This window comes from Diplotaxodon limnothrissa, linkage group LG20, assembly GCF_057381915.1.
Source record: "Diplotaxodon limnothrissa isolate DT_005_m linkage group LG20, D_limnothrissa_male_GT1.1, whole genome shotgun sequence".
NCBI classification, from domain to species: Eukaryota; Metazoa; Chordata; class Actinopteri; order Cichliformes; family Cichlidae; genus Diplotaxodon; species Diplotaxodon limnothrissa.
The window spans coordinates 28,765,120-28,781,661 of record NC_140615.1 but is presented as its reverse complement, the minus strand read 5'-3'; the positions used below and the strand labels follow the sequence as shown (position 1 = coordinate 28,781,661).

General features: G+C 41.3%; 1 pseudogene; it reads left to right on the top strand.

Annotated features, from left to right (window-relative positions):
• Positions 1-13,348: 13,348 nt before the first annotated feature.
• LOC146611129 (uncharacterized) lies at positions 13,349-15,296 on the top strand (annotated as a pseudogene).
• Positions 15,297-16,542: the final 1,246 nt, after the last annotated feature.

The following is a 16,542-nucleotide window of genomic DNA, read 5'->3' as shown; positions in this document are numbered from 1 at the left end:
ATATTCTACAGAATGGTAATATTTATCACTTATATTGCTTTTCGTCTCTTGGAAAGAGACCCTGGAATAATCTGTTTGTTTATAACAGCAACCAAGAAAACGGCAGAGCAAAAAAAGACAGGTGGTGGTCCTGCACCCCCTTGTCAACAAGCTGGTTAAGTGAATAATACCCTCACGGGAATATCGATATCTCTCAATGAGCACACTGTCGCGCTGAGCTAAAGGATCCTGTCTATCCCGCAATATACGCTGAATTCTGAAAACTCTCCTTATCAATCTTGCACCTTCCGCAATGGGTGGCTCGCGTAAACGGACAGGACATGGCTGCGACAGACTTCCCAAATCCACCTTCGCTTTTATAGCCGTGGTCTCTCATCTTGCTTACATGAAGTAATTTACTATTACTACTCTGAAATATGAATTACATCTGGAATAATCACATACATGTAATAGAATGTTAATAGTACATTTCCCTTTTTTAGGAAATGACCTGTATGTATCTGTGTGAAATCAATAAAAGGATCAAGTACTGCATTATCTTTAGTTACATTGATGTTATTTATTTATGGTGAAACAGTGGTGGAATATCGCTGTTGCTTTCGTATAAATGAAGCGGACATACCTGCGTGGCCGCGATCTAATCCTGTTTACATAAAGTAAACCTGCTCCCGAGCAGGTTTACGCTTACGGCTCTGTTGCTATGACAGCAAGTCCCGGATGAGCTTCGGGGAACCGAACGATCCAGGATCACGCGAAATCGTCAACAATCAAATCCAGCTAACTTACTTAGCGAGGTACGAAGAACGGACCCCTGGTCCCACTTCTGTCTTCTGTCTGTCTATAGTGTCACACTGTCTGCTTGTGAATCTGTCTGTTTAGTTCAGTGTCTTGTCTGGTTCTGCGTCTGAGTTTCCTGTTTTATTCTGAAGGTCCCCGTCTCATGTGAGTGTGTTCAATTTACGTTTCCCCTGTCCCGTCAGCTCTGATTTCTCCCAGGTGTGTTGCCCTCCTGTCTCTCATCCCCTGATTACTGGTGTGTGTATTTAAGCCCTTTGTGTTCCCCTGCTTGTTGCTGGTTTGTCGGTGTCCCACGGTGTCCTACGGTGTCCTACGGTGTCCTGTTCCTCGTCTGCATCTCTCTGCTTCTCTCCCCGTTTCGTATGATCTCCAGTTTGTTTTTTAGTTTTCCCAGTTTAGGTTTGTTCTGTTAATTATCTTCCCTCACTGCCTGTTTTGAGACTCCATGACTTGTAAATAAACGTCACTCATATCATCAGTCACCGCCTGCATTTTGGGTCCTCCTTTCCTCCAACACCACTGAGAAAAGTTTTTTTTATTAGTCTAATACAGCTGTTTTAGCTTTTCAATGGCTACTTTTCTGTACAAACAAAGGCTGTCATGCTGTATAGTATTCAACTGCAAAAATAAAAACATAAATACAAAACAATTATTTATCTGACCCCCTTTTAGCAAGAATTTTGGAAAGGAGGAACTCCCTTTTTAACAGGAATACATTCCCAGTAAAACTGGGCACAGGGGGAGTGGTCATCTGCTGTGGCCAGCTGGGACGAGGAGAAAGAGACAGGGCTAAAAACATGCTGTGGAGGAGAGCCAGAGATTGATAATAACTAATAATAACTCCAAAGAGAGACCTAAAAACATGGAGGGCCAGCTTCCCATTCTACTTTTACATATTCTAGTAAGCTTAAAGTTTGAGAGTGAAGTGGGGAGATACAGTACTATAGGAGCAGGATGGTAATTAAAAAAACAGATTTAACAAGGAGCCTATGAAGAGAAGTCAATAGGAGAAATATACTCTGTCATTCTAGTCCCTTTCAGTATTCATGTTGCAACATTTTGATGTAGTTGGATGCTTTTTAAGGAGTTACAATGTCAATAACATAACAACATAACAACTTACCTGATAATAACAAATTACAGTGGGCCAGCCTAGAAGTAATGAATGCATGAACTTGTCTTCCAGCAACACTCTGGGATAGGACTTTAGAAATATTGCAGAAATCGAAGAAAGCAGTCCTTAAAAAGTGCATATTAGAGCATATTGGGCCAAGAAACCTCAGTGTTAATGGAGACCAAGGTAATGCCATTCAAAGCATTCCTTTAGGTTGACTGACAGGTGTGTGTTGTGTGGCTTCATGGATGGATGAGAGAGAGGATTTCATCAGCATGGCAGAGGTATGTTGTGTCTTTTGTGGTATTACCTGAAGGAGGCATGTGTTATGTAAACAGAAATAAAACCATGTGAAACTCAATGGTTAGTCTTGTGTGTGTGGGAGGATTCTTCGAATAACATTTATGGTCAACAGTATCGAACATAGAGATCAATCCACAGCATATAAATGTGAAATCTGCCTCAAATAGTGTTTAAGAACAAAGAGGATCTCAAGAGAAGCCAACAGAGCCCCAATAGTGAACTGTATGAAGAGGCAGTAACCCACCTAGTAGTCGCCCTAAAGCGCTCTGGTGCTGTGGCTGTGATTAGATGTCTTGATCACCAGTAGACAGACACATTAATGGCTAGGGATGGGTATCGAAAACCGGTTCTTGTTGAAAACCGGTTCCCACTGTATCAATTCCTTGGAATTGTTTGCCATTTTTGCAAACGATTCCCTTATCAATACCAGTCGCCCCGAATGACATCACCGCGTTGTGGAGCGTCATTTACCTGGCAGGGAACATGGCGCCTAAGTGGCTTAAACGCTCAAAAGTTTGGTCATACATTACGAGAACGGGTGACAATAGTTTACACGTCCTCTCCCGTTAATGTGGCAGGTAAATAATCAACTAACAGCGCATATTATGTTTGTGCGATCTGCCTTATTACAAAACCTGCCTGAAGGAAACTGTTTCCAGGGCCTACTCCGTGGATCGGCTTCCTCCGAGGCGTGGACGTCTATCAGCAGAGAATGTACCTTCACCTATCAGCAGAGAATGTCCCTTAGTCTGTAACACAGTCAAATATATTCTCAAGTAATATTCAAGCATGCCATTCAGCGTGTTAGTACGAGCAGCTCGGGAGCAGCTTGGGAGAACAAGAAAACAGAGACTGCTTTAGATTGTCTTCCCAAAGTGACTCAACTTTATTCACAAGTACAACAGTTTATATAGAGGGTAAAATTCATGAGACAGCAGATTATCAGTTTAAACCAGTACAGACCAAGATAAGGCAGCGTCTTCCTGCCCTTGGGTGAAGAAGCATCCTTTGTGTAGTTTATTAGTTCAGCTACAATTGTGATTATCTCAGCGACATATTTTCAAGGCACAAAACGAAGAGTTCTTACATTAGTGAAATCTGAAACAAACCATTTGGCCTTCAACAGGCGTCTAAAAGATTAAGAAACTAATGTAGCTGAGGGAGTGATCTCTGTGGTATTTCAACCTTGTACCAGCCTGTGATTCTCACACATCAATTCTTGGGTCAAAGAGAAAAATAACTAAAACAAAGGGGGCCTTATTGAATGACAGAGTTTTCCTGCATAATGTCACTATAAAACAATATCCAGTAAATGCTACCATGGTACTAAAATACCTAACAGTTCCCCTCTTTTATTATTTTTTAAAATAATAACTCAAATAGAAAGGAAAAATCACAAATGTAATAACATAATATAAAAAGCAAATCATAAAATGTAATGGTTCACAACCTAATGTTCAATATACACATCAGGAACATCATTGGTAACATCTGGCACATCCTCAGGATCAATTTGTGCTAATTGCAAATACATTGAAGTAGCTGTACTAGTAGCTATATGGGTTATCATTGAGCGTACACAGGGTATCATGGTTTATTGGTGGTGTCTGTGTTGCTTTCTACTGATTTTAGAGAACGTGATGAGTGTACTAGGTGGGTGTCTTGCCAAGTGGAGCATGAGGTATTGTCAGCAAAATGTGGCTTGCAGAAATGTGAACAGGGTTGCAGTTTACAATACGAAATAGTAAATAAAAATCCTAAGATTAATGCAGTAGATATGATTAATAACCTAAATATATAAAAAAGACAGTTCTTTAGTCGTCTCCTGGCCTGGTCCCAGGTTCGAGAGACACCGTATAAGCGTCGTGTGATGACAATGGGCATTTCATTTTCTCCATTATCAGGATGAAACGAGTCTATCTTTATCAGGTTAGACATTGTGTGGTACTCTAGGCTTTCTGTTCCTGCTGGATGTTCGAGTACCTTGTTGTTGTTCAGGTGGGGGATCAAAGGGCTTTCTGAGTCTTGGCTCTTTCCGGCGTTGTGTGTTAATCAGTGATTGTGTGTGTGTAGGTGGATTGGATCCGGGCGCTGGCTCGCCTGAGTCGTCATCTATAGGTGTATTGAATCCGGGCGCTGGCTCGCCGGAGACGTCATCTACTTGATCCGACGCCTTAGGTGGTTTGGTGGGGCTGGTCTTAACCCTGCTGGCATGAATCCACTGAGGTTGTCCGTCTGTTAGGATGCTGGTTCTTGTCACTGCAAGTACAGTCTGGGGGCTGGAACACGCGGCCTCCCCGAGTGCCCTTGGTTTTAGCGACTTTACCAATACCGCATCTCCTGGTTTCCACGGATGGGTTGGATCTATGGAAGGGAGAGGCTGAGAGAGACAAACTTTCTGATAGTTATTATTCAGTGTTTCTACCAGGTTATGAACATAGTCAGACAATGCAGTGTCTATGTCCCCTTCCAATAGCGGTGCCCCTCTGGAGGCTGACCATGGTGTTGGAAACGGTCTTCCCATGATTATTTCAAATGGAGATAATTTGGTTGCTGCGGATGGAGTCATTCTAATCTCGCAGAGGATTTGAGGAAGTAGTTTGATCCAGGTCATTCCTGTTTCTATCATTGCTTTAGTCAGGCGATTTTTTATGGTCCTATTCATTCTTTCTACAACTCCTGAACTCTGAGGATGGTATGGCACATGATATTTCCAGTCTATTGCTAGAGTTTTAGCACACTTTTGAATTACTTCTGATGTAAATGAAGGTCCTCTATCACTGTTAATTTGGTGAGGTATTCCAAATCTGGGTATTATTTCATTGCACAACTTTTGACAGACTACTTCTGCAGTTTCTTTTGAGGTTGGATAAGCTTCTACCCATTTACTAAATTGGTCCACTATTACCAGTAAGTACTTGATGCTTCCTTGTGCTGGCATGTGTGTAAAATCAATTTGTAATGTATGAAATGGGAAATCTGGTTGTGGTAAATGCTGATGTTTTGCTTTTGGTTTTCCTACATTAGTTCGTGCACATGTTAGACAGGTTGCTAATATGCGTTTTACTGCGTGTGATGTTTTCTTGATTACAAATCTTGATTTTATTGCTCCTATTACCCCTCTTTGTCCGACATGACTCACACCGTGAAAATGGCGGACAAGGATTGGCAGTAGTGAAGATGGGAGGGCAATCAAACCCTCAAGGTTTTTGTATAAGCCGTCTCTGTTATCTAAGGTACAATCATTACTTTCCCAGTAAGTGTAATCTAAGGCAGAGGCTTGCTCTTGTATGAATTTTAGGTCAACATTTGTTTCTAAATAGTCTGGGAGCGTGACAAGTGGCAGCTGTAAAGGCAAAGATAATACTTCCCTTCTGGGTGGTTGCTGTGAGGCAGCAGCTGCTTTCGCGGTTACGTCTGCAAGAGCATTTCCCACTGCTTCGTCTGTGTCAGCCGTGCTGTGCCCCTTCGTTTTAACAACTGCAATTGCCGATGGCAGCTGTATAGCCTGCAAAAGTCTTTGAACAAGGTCAGAATTAGCGATCGATTTTCCATCAGCAGATCTAAATCCTCTTTGTCTCCACAATGTGCCAAAGTCATGCACCACACCGAATGCATAACGGCTATCAGTGTAAATTGTTACCCGCTTATCCACATGTAACTCACAGGCGCGTATTAAAGCCATGAGCTCTGCTTTTTGTGCTGAGTGAAATGGTAATGAGTGAGCCTCTAGTATGATGTCAGGCAATGTCACCACCGAATAGCCACAAAGAAATAAGTTGTCATTTGGTTTTGAACAGGACCCGTCCACATAAACAATGACTGAGTCTGGGATTGGTGTCTGCTCTAAGTCTGGGCGTGGTGCTGTGGATTCCTGTATACGTGTCATACAATCATGAACGTCAGGGTCGTCTGAACCATCCTGTCGGTCAGAGGAACACAGCATACGAATGAGTAAGTGTGCTGGCGAATTGGGTGTGCTGCTTGCTTTTATAGTGAGATTTGCTGTTGAAGTCAGTGTAGCTTCATAACCTGAGCGACGTTGTGCGGTCATGTGTTGTGTAGTTATGTTTGCTAGAATGGTCGTGACCTGGTGATTGGTGTGTAGAATAGTGTCATGTGAGAGTGTGAGCTTCTCGCAGTCCCTTATCATGATAGAGCAAGCTGCTACTGCTCTCAGGCAGGCCGGCATCCCCTGAACTACTGCTGGCAGCACCTTTGAGTAGAAGGCTACTGGACGGTAGCCACAGCCATGCTCTTGGGCCAATACACCTGCACAGGTTGTGCCGTTCTCTGTGACGTACAGGTGGAACGGTAAGTGGTAGTCAGGCAGACCCAAACAAGGGGCGGAGGTCAGCGCTCCCTGTAATGCATTGAAAGAGGCAGTCATTTCTGTGGACCACAGTATTCGAGGAGGCTTGTCTTTTTTGCAGCATTCACGCAGAATGTGGTCATGAAAAGAACAGTCTGGTATCCACTGTCTGCAATAGTTCACCATGCCTAGGAAAGACAGCATTTCTTTCTGTGTAGTGGGCTTAGGGACAGAGGTCACAGCTTTGACCCTGTCTGTAGTCATAGAACGTTTTCCGTGAGACAGTGTGAATCCCAAATATTGAACAGAAGTCTGACAGTACTGCATTTTCTTTGCTGATGCTTTGTGGCCAGTCTTTTGGAGGTGCTGGAGAAGCATGTGTGTAGCAGTTTGACATAGTTTTTCACTCGGAGCACAGAGGAGGAGGTCATCCACGTGTGGATCAGGGTGCAGCCCTGGAGGAGTAAAGCTGTCCAGGGTAGCACGTACCACCATTGAGAAAGCCGCAGGGCTGTCTACCATGCCTTGGGGTAAGCGAGTCCATGTGTACTGCTTATCTCTATGTGTAAAAGCAAATATCGGCTGTGTGTCTTCATGCACAGGTACTGAGAAAAAGGCGGAGCACAAATCCACCACAGTAAAATGTGTAGCTGTTGCTGGAATAGATGTCAGTATGCTGGGAACATCTGGGACAATAGGTGGCAGAGGCATAATGACTGCATTAACTTGCCTTAAGTCTTGTGTGAAACGCCATACGCCAGGTTTGTTAGGCTTTGGCACAGGATTGACAGGAGTGTTATATGGAGATACTGTGGGCTTTATTACTCCAGCTGTCAATAAATCTCCTATGATGATGTCTAAGGCTGCGGCTTTTTCAGCGGAAATGGGATATTGCTTGACATATACCGGCTTGTTGTTTTTCAGCTGAGCATGATAAGGTGTACAGTCAATAAATCCTACATCATTCTCACCTCTTGACCATAATGTCATGTTTTGATATTCAGCTGGCAATGTGACAGCAGAGATAGTACAGTGTATGGGGTAGGTTAGATCTATGTGTTGACATGGTGCAGTGATGTCATAGCCTATGTCTGAGTTATGTGACAAAACCACTGTTTGGCCTTCACTGGTGTGAGCAGTTATCATGTTGTTGAACAGTGTGAGAGAAACAAATATGTGGCTTCCAGGCATGGGGCTACCTGGTAACGGTGTTTGCACATGTTTTTGACACAGAGTGTGACGTGGGATACCAGTCAGATGGATATTGAGTTCATTCTCCGCTGAGGCGTCCAGCTGACACAGAGGATGTTCCTTCTCCATGGTGTCGGTGCATAGGGCAGAGAAAACATAGCTGTTATCAGTATCTGCAAACATTTCACCCTTTGTGTTAAATGAAATACACAAGTTCATTTTTGCCATTAAATCTCTGCCTAATAGATTCACAGGCGAGTTTGGAATAATTATGAATGGATGATATGTAATTTCATCTGGTTTTGGGCCCCAGCGTGTTTTTAGAGAATGAGTTTTGGGGCATTGCACTAGAGTTCCGTTTATTCCCATGGTGTTGATGCACACAGAGGAAACAGGCCCACTATAGAATTTTCCAGACAGTGAACTTTTAGTGGCTCCACTGTCAACTAAAAAAGAATAAATCTTTTCACCTATTTCTATATCTAACATGGGCAAGCTTTCTGTGTTACGGGACAATTGCAAATGCAGCATCGTGTGTAGTGCTTCACACTGTCCCTCATCATCACCTGGGCCTCCCTATGGTTGGTCCAGTCTTTCGTTATCATATGGGTGGGGATTAAAATGTGGATTATAAGGTTGCTGCCTAAGTGCAAAGGGGCCATTATTTTGATGTGATTCCTGTCTGCGTTGCCAGTTACCTTGTCTGTAAGAGCTCTGCTTACGCCTAGTGGCAGGAGCTGGTCCTGTGTTTTGTGGTTGAGACCTATGTGCCGCTGATTTGCATTCCCTCCTCCAGTGTCCTATTATTCCACAATAAAAACATACGTCTCCACTCCTATCTCTCCTTCTGAAATCTCCCTGCTGCGCTTGTTGAGGGGACGGGGCCCCTGCATACATCATTTTTTCACTTTCCTCTGAGCCTTCAACATCAAAGTTCAACATCATCTTAACACTTTTAGCCTTCGTGCTGTTGGGGAAAAGATCTGCACCAGCTTTTGTTTTGACAAGTGTGATAAAGTTCTTTATTTTCATGTCATAGAGATTATCAGTGGCAGTCAGCTTCAATAGTTGTGAACATTCTGGATGAATATTGTTTAAGAATGTTGTTATGAAAATCTGATCATTTCCTCCTTCAGGCATGCATGCCTCATTAGTCCAGCAGTGTGTGAAACGTTTCATAAAAACTAGAATGGATTCATCTGGCTTTTGCTTACACATGGTTACTGCATTTAAATCAATTTTATCTCTAGACATTGTGAGCAGAAATCTCTTTAGATTTTGAAAAAAGGCTGTGATTTTGTCATCATTTATCCACAAAAACGAGGTGGTGTTGGCTGCTTGGTCATTTTTAGGGTCTAGTTCCTCTACTTCTTCAATAAGCTGAGATTCAGTCACACCTGGGATTCGTTGACATAATATATATCTATAGTCAGGCCCACCCAAGTGGTGGTATCTGGTACTTCTCTGTAATGCAGAAACAAAGGCTGTAGGATTTTTTAGAGGATCGGGAAGTTCTTTAATGGTTGCTGCTAACTCTGAAATTTTAGGGGGTTGAATGCAACACATGTCCCCTATTATCATGAACGGGAGGGAGGTGCTGACGTCATTAAATTGTGATCCCTGCTTTTCTTTATAACGGGTGTTTTTGTGGGGGCCCTCTTGAGTTTTTTCCTCTTTTTTCTGCTTTAAGTAGTTCCTTATTAAATTTCTGGTGTTAGTTATTGCTTTTGGCACAGTTAAACCATTCGCTACTCTAGTGTGGCGCTGAACATGATTATCTATGACGGAAACGGCTTCCTGCAGTTCAGCTTCCGTACGTTCAGTTAAAGGATCTTTCATGATTTCCTCACACTCTGTCATTAACTGTTTTGTTTGCTTTTTATGTTCCTGTAACTCTCTTTCTCGTTCAGTGTATTCTCGTTCCTGTCTTTGATCTAGGTTAAACCAGTCATCTTCTTCTAATTTAGGTGTCATTTCAGTGCCTTCCTCACTCCTTTGGGATTCTGCTGTTAAATCAGGATATACGCGCTGATGACGTGCAGCCGCCGCAGCAGCTATTAATTCTGTTTTTTCATCATAAGGCGGCGGAGCCGTAGGTTGAACGGATGGGCATATAAGGCTAGTTTTTTCTGCAGTGGATTTACTAGAGCCTACACTGGCTTGATTTAAAGCATTTACGTCTGGCTCGGGTCCTTTTTTCCATAGTGGTAGCATGCGATTGGTCACATCACGACATTCTATCATATATTTTTTACAGGACTTTTTAATCAGCCTACTTTTCTTATCACAAATAGTATTTAACATTTCTACTGACCTGTTTTCTGGCGATAATCGTTCGGGATAGGGCTCCGGAAATACATTAGGATGCATTAAAGTTATAGTTCTTAAGTTCGAGACGAAATCAGTCACGTAAGCACTTCCGCATGTTCTGGATACGTAATCATGGAAGTCTTCATTGATTCGCGAGCGTGGGTTAAACGTAACCGGAAGTGGGAGTCGTACTGAGCCGCTATTTGTGATTTTATATTTTATTTTTTTCGGTTTTACAGTTAATTTTGATTTTTTATCGGACCCGTCTAAGGTCTTTGAATTATTCTGACCCATGGTCAGTGATTTCCAGAGGGGTTTAGACGCTTTGAAGGATTTAAGTTAGTTTTTATTTTTGCTGTGGCACACCTGAGGTTACTTGATTTTTTGCTAGCAATTTTATGTTTTTAGTGAGCAACTTCTCACTTTTTAACGAGCAACTTCTCGTTTTATGACCCCAGGCAACTTCCTGTGTCCTTTCTGCTGGTGAGCAACTTCTTAGTTTATGACAGCAGGCAACTTCCTGTGTCCTTTCTGCTTTTATTTACAAAACAACAGGCAACTTCCTGTGTTTCTATGTGGGCCACTAAATAAGGCTCCTCAGTGTATCCCACTTGTTACTATGTGGGCCACTGAAGAAGGCCTCGTCAGCGTATCCCGTTTCTATGTGGATCACTGAGAAAGGCATAACACAGTCTTATAAAATAAAAAGACAAGTGCCTACCTTCGTCAGGATCCCACTTCTGACACCAAAATTGAAGGAAACTGTTTCCAGGGCCTACTCCGTGGATCGGCTTCCTCCGAGGCGTGGACGTCTATCAGCAGAGAATGTACCTTCACCTATCAGCAGAGAATGTCCCTTAGTCTGTAACACAGTCAAATATATTCTCAAGTAATATTCAAGCATGCCATTCAGCGTGTTAGTACGAGCAGCTCGGGAGCAGCTTGGGAGAACAAGAAAACAGAGACTGCTTTAGATTGTCTTCCCAAAGTGACTCAGCTTTATTCACAAGTACAACAGTTTATATAGAGGGTAAAATTCATGAGACAGCAGATTATCAGTTTAAACCAGTACAGACCAAGATAAGGCAGCGTCTTCCTGCCCTTGGGTGAAGAAGCATCCTTTGTGTAGTTTATTAGTTCAGCTACAATTGTGATTATCTCAGCGACATATTTTCAAGGCACAAAACGAAGAGTTCTTACATTAGTGAAATCTGAAACAAACCATTTGGCCTTCAACAGGCGTCTAAAAGATTAAGAAACTAATGTAGCTGAGGGAGTGATCTCTGTGGTATTTCAACCTTGTACCAGCCTGTGATTCTCACACATCAATTCTTGGGTCAAAGAGAAAAATAACTAAAACAAAGGGGGCCTTATTGAATGACAGAGTTTTCCTGCATAATGTCACTATAAAACAATATCCAGTAAATGCTACCATGGTACTAAAATACCTAACACTGCCATTACTGTGCATTTAGGTGGCCATGATGAGAGAGACAGACAGAGTCTGGCTGGCGTTCGCTGGCAGTTCTCGCTGCTGTCTACCGGTAGCGTCTCCTTTCAGGCCAGGATAGACGAATGTCACCGAGCAGTGACTAAGTTTGTGGTCAAAGGTTTGCACCCATTTGCCACAGCAGATGCCCCCAATTTTCGGTAAGTGAATGTGTTTAATTTTAGGCAGGGACATTACTGGATATTCTTGTGTAATTGCTACAGAATAATTTGTTATACTTTCTTATTGCTACAGAAGAATATTTATTTTATTATTTTACATTTACAACTTTTTTCCCCAGGGACCTTGTGACACCCCATGGAAGAGCCATAGGCTGGATCTCTTAAGGATCTCTTCAGATCTCACTGTTGGGTTTGTAAGGCCATGCTACTCCTAAATTTCTATCGTGTTCAAAGAGAAGATATAAAACAAAGTTCTAAGCTAATCGACCTTAGTGTTCTCCTTTTTAAAAAAAAGAATCGATAAGAGAATCGATAAAGAATCGAATCGTTAAACAGAATCGAAAATGGAATCGGAATCGTGAAAATCTTATCAATACCCATCCCTATTAATGGCTAAATGAAACAACCTGGTAGATGAGCTAACTCTAGGTACGCTTGTGGCAGCTTTACTATGCACTTTCTGAATTGATAGCTAGATAAAGATAAATAAAGCTTTCTCTTTATAACAGCATTTAGGACAAACATTCCAAAGTGCTTCACAAAATAAAGCAATGAATTGGAATTTGCTAAGGAAAAGGTTAACTGGGTACAAATATTAACTTTAGTACTAAAGTGCATGCAGTTGTGAACTAACAAGACTAAAACAACTAACATTGCATGGCATACTCACAAAGATCCATAGATAAGTCCTTATAAAGGGCCTGTAGAGGTAACTGTGAACACAACTAATGCAGTCTGCAAAGCTATCTTTCTGCAGGTGGAGATGCAGAGTTCCTGGAGCACGTGCTGGCGATCTGATCACAAGTGCAAGGGGACAACGGAGTGAAACAGGCTGCTCCAGACAGCTGAACTATGACCCATCCAGTAGCCGTTGAATCTGCTGCAGAGCCTACAGCCCAAGTGGAGCTGTACAGTGCCCAAACCAGCTTCCGAATGATGGATGTGCAAGATCAACTACTACCCATCGCCGACCCTGACTTTAATCAAGAGTAGGGCCAAGACATCTCGAGTATTCTTAAAAGTTATGCAAGATCCAGCAGTCAAGAAGTACCAAGAGAGACTTTTCTTGGACATTTCAAAGCCCACAATGAGAAGTTGTTCAGAAAAAGAAGCAGCACCTGACCAAGATGAAATCCAAAATTGGGAATTAATTGTTTAATTGTATTATTTTTAATGACACATATGGTATTGTGTAAACCGTGTATGTATTATGTGTCTCTGCTGATGTGTTTTATGCCTTACTTTCATTTTCCTGTAATTAGGCTGGTTTTAAGTTTCTTGAGTATTCTGTTAAGGATACTGTGTAGTATGATTTGCAAATGAAGAGGAATCAATTTGTCTTAAATTGATTGACTAAGAGAAATGGAATGTTTCACACACACACACACACACACACACACACATACTTTGAAATACACTGAAGTATTTTAATCATGTAACTACGGAGCCCCGCAGGGGACATGGGAGGAAAAAAAAATTAAGACGGACTTTTGCGAGATCTCGCAAAAGTTATAAGCGAAAGACATCTGAAGAGAGTTCTTAGCGCAAGGGGACACACTCGTCACAAAGCGTACTCTGACCTGGCCGTCTTGGTTGAATTTATTGACAACCAATTGCAGTACTCTGGGCAGCTTCACGGATACCGATGGATGTACACTAAATGCAGGGAACATGGACTACACGTGAGGAAAGAGGATGTGCGCTTGGTGTTGAAGGAGCTGGATCCCCGAGGCGTCGCACTAACGCAAGGTGTCTGTTGTCAATTAATGCGATACTTCCTTCTCAGAATGCCGACACAAATGGATTACCTATGGATGGTTTCCTGCTCCCATTGTCTTCAGCTAATGGCTTGCCCACACCCCATATGCAGTCAATACAGGAGGAAGCACCCCAGATTGCACAGGTAAGATGGATCAATTCAAGCAACCATAAACACCTATCTTTACATACTGTAGAGATGCCAAAATTGCATGCTATTTTCTGAGGATATGGCAGTTTGTGGGTCCATTTGAATTAAAAGGATATTGTCAGTTGAGAGACAATTCCAGTGTTTAACATTAAGATAAGATTAAACAGGAAATTTAGTCTTGAAATCAAATTATTTACATAACACAGCAGTGACACGTTGTTTTGGTGTCACTATTGTGTTCTCTACCTTTTTTGCACAGAAGTGAGTCTTCTCATACATGTATGAGCATGTAAAGAATATATATGTATAATTTTCTGTGAGGCATACAAGGAGATCCATCAGGCCAAAATGTTAATGTTATATATAAATTGTCAGTGCAACCATGGTTTGGGAATGTAGAGCCCAATTTGTCTAATTGTCTAAAATTAGACAAATTTCAAACTTTTTCAGAACATTGATACTGTGTAATCTGTACAATTCATTTGCATTTCTTATGGAATGTGCATGTTTTGTCTTTTACTCAGGACCATGGACTGAATTTCATCGCAAAAGGTTTGCCTTTTAGATTCAAGCAACCAACTTTCCCCATCAAATTCAGGAGACCCACAGAGCCCCCTACATGTATCAATTCACAGGATAAAAGTTGTTGATGATCTTTTGGCTGTATTTATGGACAGTAGCATTATGAATGAGACTTTAAAGATGAACTTTGTAAATGAAAAGGCTGTTGATGATGCTGGGGTGTCAAGGGAGGTTTACACTGCATTTTGGGAGCAATTTTTGGAACAGTGTGAAGGTGAAAATGAACAAGTTCCAAGGCTGAGGCCAGACTTTAGTGAGGCTGAATGGCAAGCAGTTGGGCAGATATGGGTGAAAGGCTTACTAGACCATGGTGTCTTTCCAGTGAGGCTGTCAAAGGCTTTCATTTTAGCCTGCATCCACGGAATGGACTCATTTGATGTAGACATTCTGATTGCATCGTTTCTCAACAATCTCCCTCCTGTTGAGAGATCAGCTGTTGAGAAGGCTCTCCAAGGCACAATAGATGAAAATGATGAAGAGGACCTGCTTGACCTTTTTACAAGGATGGGTTCCCACTTTCTACCACCTAAGAACAACATGCAGCCTGCCAGTGAAACAATGGCTCATAAGAATAAAAAGAAATATAAATGTTTTAACACACTGTGAGTCGGTTTTCTCTGTTCTATCACGGGGACAAAAGAATCAGGGTTAATACAAGGAAAGTGTGTTATCTCTGTATGAGACAAAGAAGGCCACAGGCAAAAGACTAGTGCAGCTTTTTGAAACAACAAAATTAACGCTGTTTCACGGAGAATAGACAACCTTTTTTCCAATTTCATTGTACTACTGTACTATGTATGACTGTGCAATGACAATAAAGAGTTATCTTATCTTATCTTATCTTTAACCATCTTCAGCGTTATGTTAAAAACGCTGATGAAACCAAAGCTGAAAAAATCCTGCACTTCTGCACAGGATCTTCTGTGATATGTGTTGACAAAATTTTGGTGCGCTTTAATGCTGAAACTGGGCTCAACAGAAGGCCTGTTGCTCACACCTGTGGAGCTACCCTTGAAGTGCCATGCACTTACAGTTCTTATCCTGAATTTCGCACCGCGTTCGACAATGTCCTTTCCAGCAATTACTTTGAAATGAACATCATTTGAACTTCATGAGTGTACTAATGGTTACAGCTGTAATTGTTATATGTATGATTATCCTTGAGTTCATAAATTCTGTCTTTTTTAATTTGTCATTGAAGCATTGAAAATTAAATTTGTGACTGCTTATTATACGGCTGAATAAGCAGTCACAAATTTAATTTTCTGATGGTTTAGTTGTATGTTAGCTCAGATTTCACAAGGACTCTTTATTGTTTAAAATTATTTGAAAATGACCGCATCTTTAACTTCTGTTGAAAACAAGGTTTGTGTTTAGCGTTAGAGGGACAGATCACATCAAAATCCGCTGTACACATTGTCATTGTTTTCTTTTACTCCTGCCATCAGCCAGAATAACGGCTCGCTTTTGTTTTAAGTTCAGTGTCCTCTCTCTCTCTGCTTTTGGGTACGTTCTCTCAACAAACCTGCATACCCCGCAGTGACACACATTGGCCTGCTGTTTATCCATCTAGAATGTTTTGTCATGAGTTGCCTAGTTTTGGGAGATATTAGCTGTAGAGATCTCGTCCTTGTTGAAAAACTACATGAAGCTACATATAGTCTACATAAAGACATTGCTACTAAGCATTAAGTACCATGTGAAACAAGAGAAAGGTAGGCTTGTACAGTCAATATCTCTAAAATTGGGCAACTCACACTAAAACAATGTGGATTAACGAATAACACAAGTAGCGAACAAAAAAATGTGTAAATTTGATTTTAGGGTGAAAGGTCCATTAATACTAGTAAAGAATGTCACTATGGTTGTGAAAAAAGTTATTGAAAGTTAATGATAAGATCCTGTTTACAAATTCTTAAAGCTGATGTGGCCTATAAACATCATCTTGTAACAATAAGTCCTATTCCCCTTGATTAGCTTCCAAAATGTTTACTAGTTGTTTTGTTAAAAAGCATATTGCCATCACAAGTTATCTTTTTTGAAAGGACTTTGGCATAATGTGACATACAGATGATCCACAATTCTTTACACTGTCTTATATAATTACAAATTACCAAGCAATGATTATCAGATTTAACAGTTTCTTGGATAAACAAGATTGTAGGCCAGGATTTCTAATTAGATTAAATAGTATATATAGTTAATTATAAAATATTGCTACATTTTTGACAGATTATGCACTTCTGTCTACCCTTCTCTGAAATTAAAGTGCCTGGGAACACAGGCAGTCAATACACAGATGTTGTCGATATGCTTTTGTCATTTGCAATTTTTTAATTGTCTGTAGGGGAG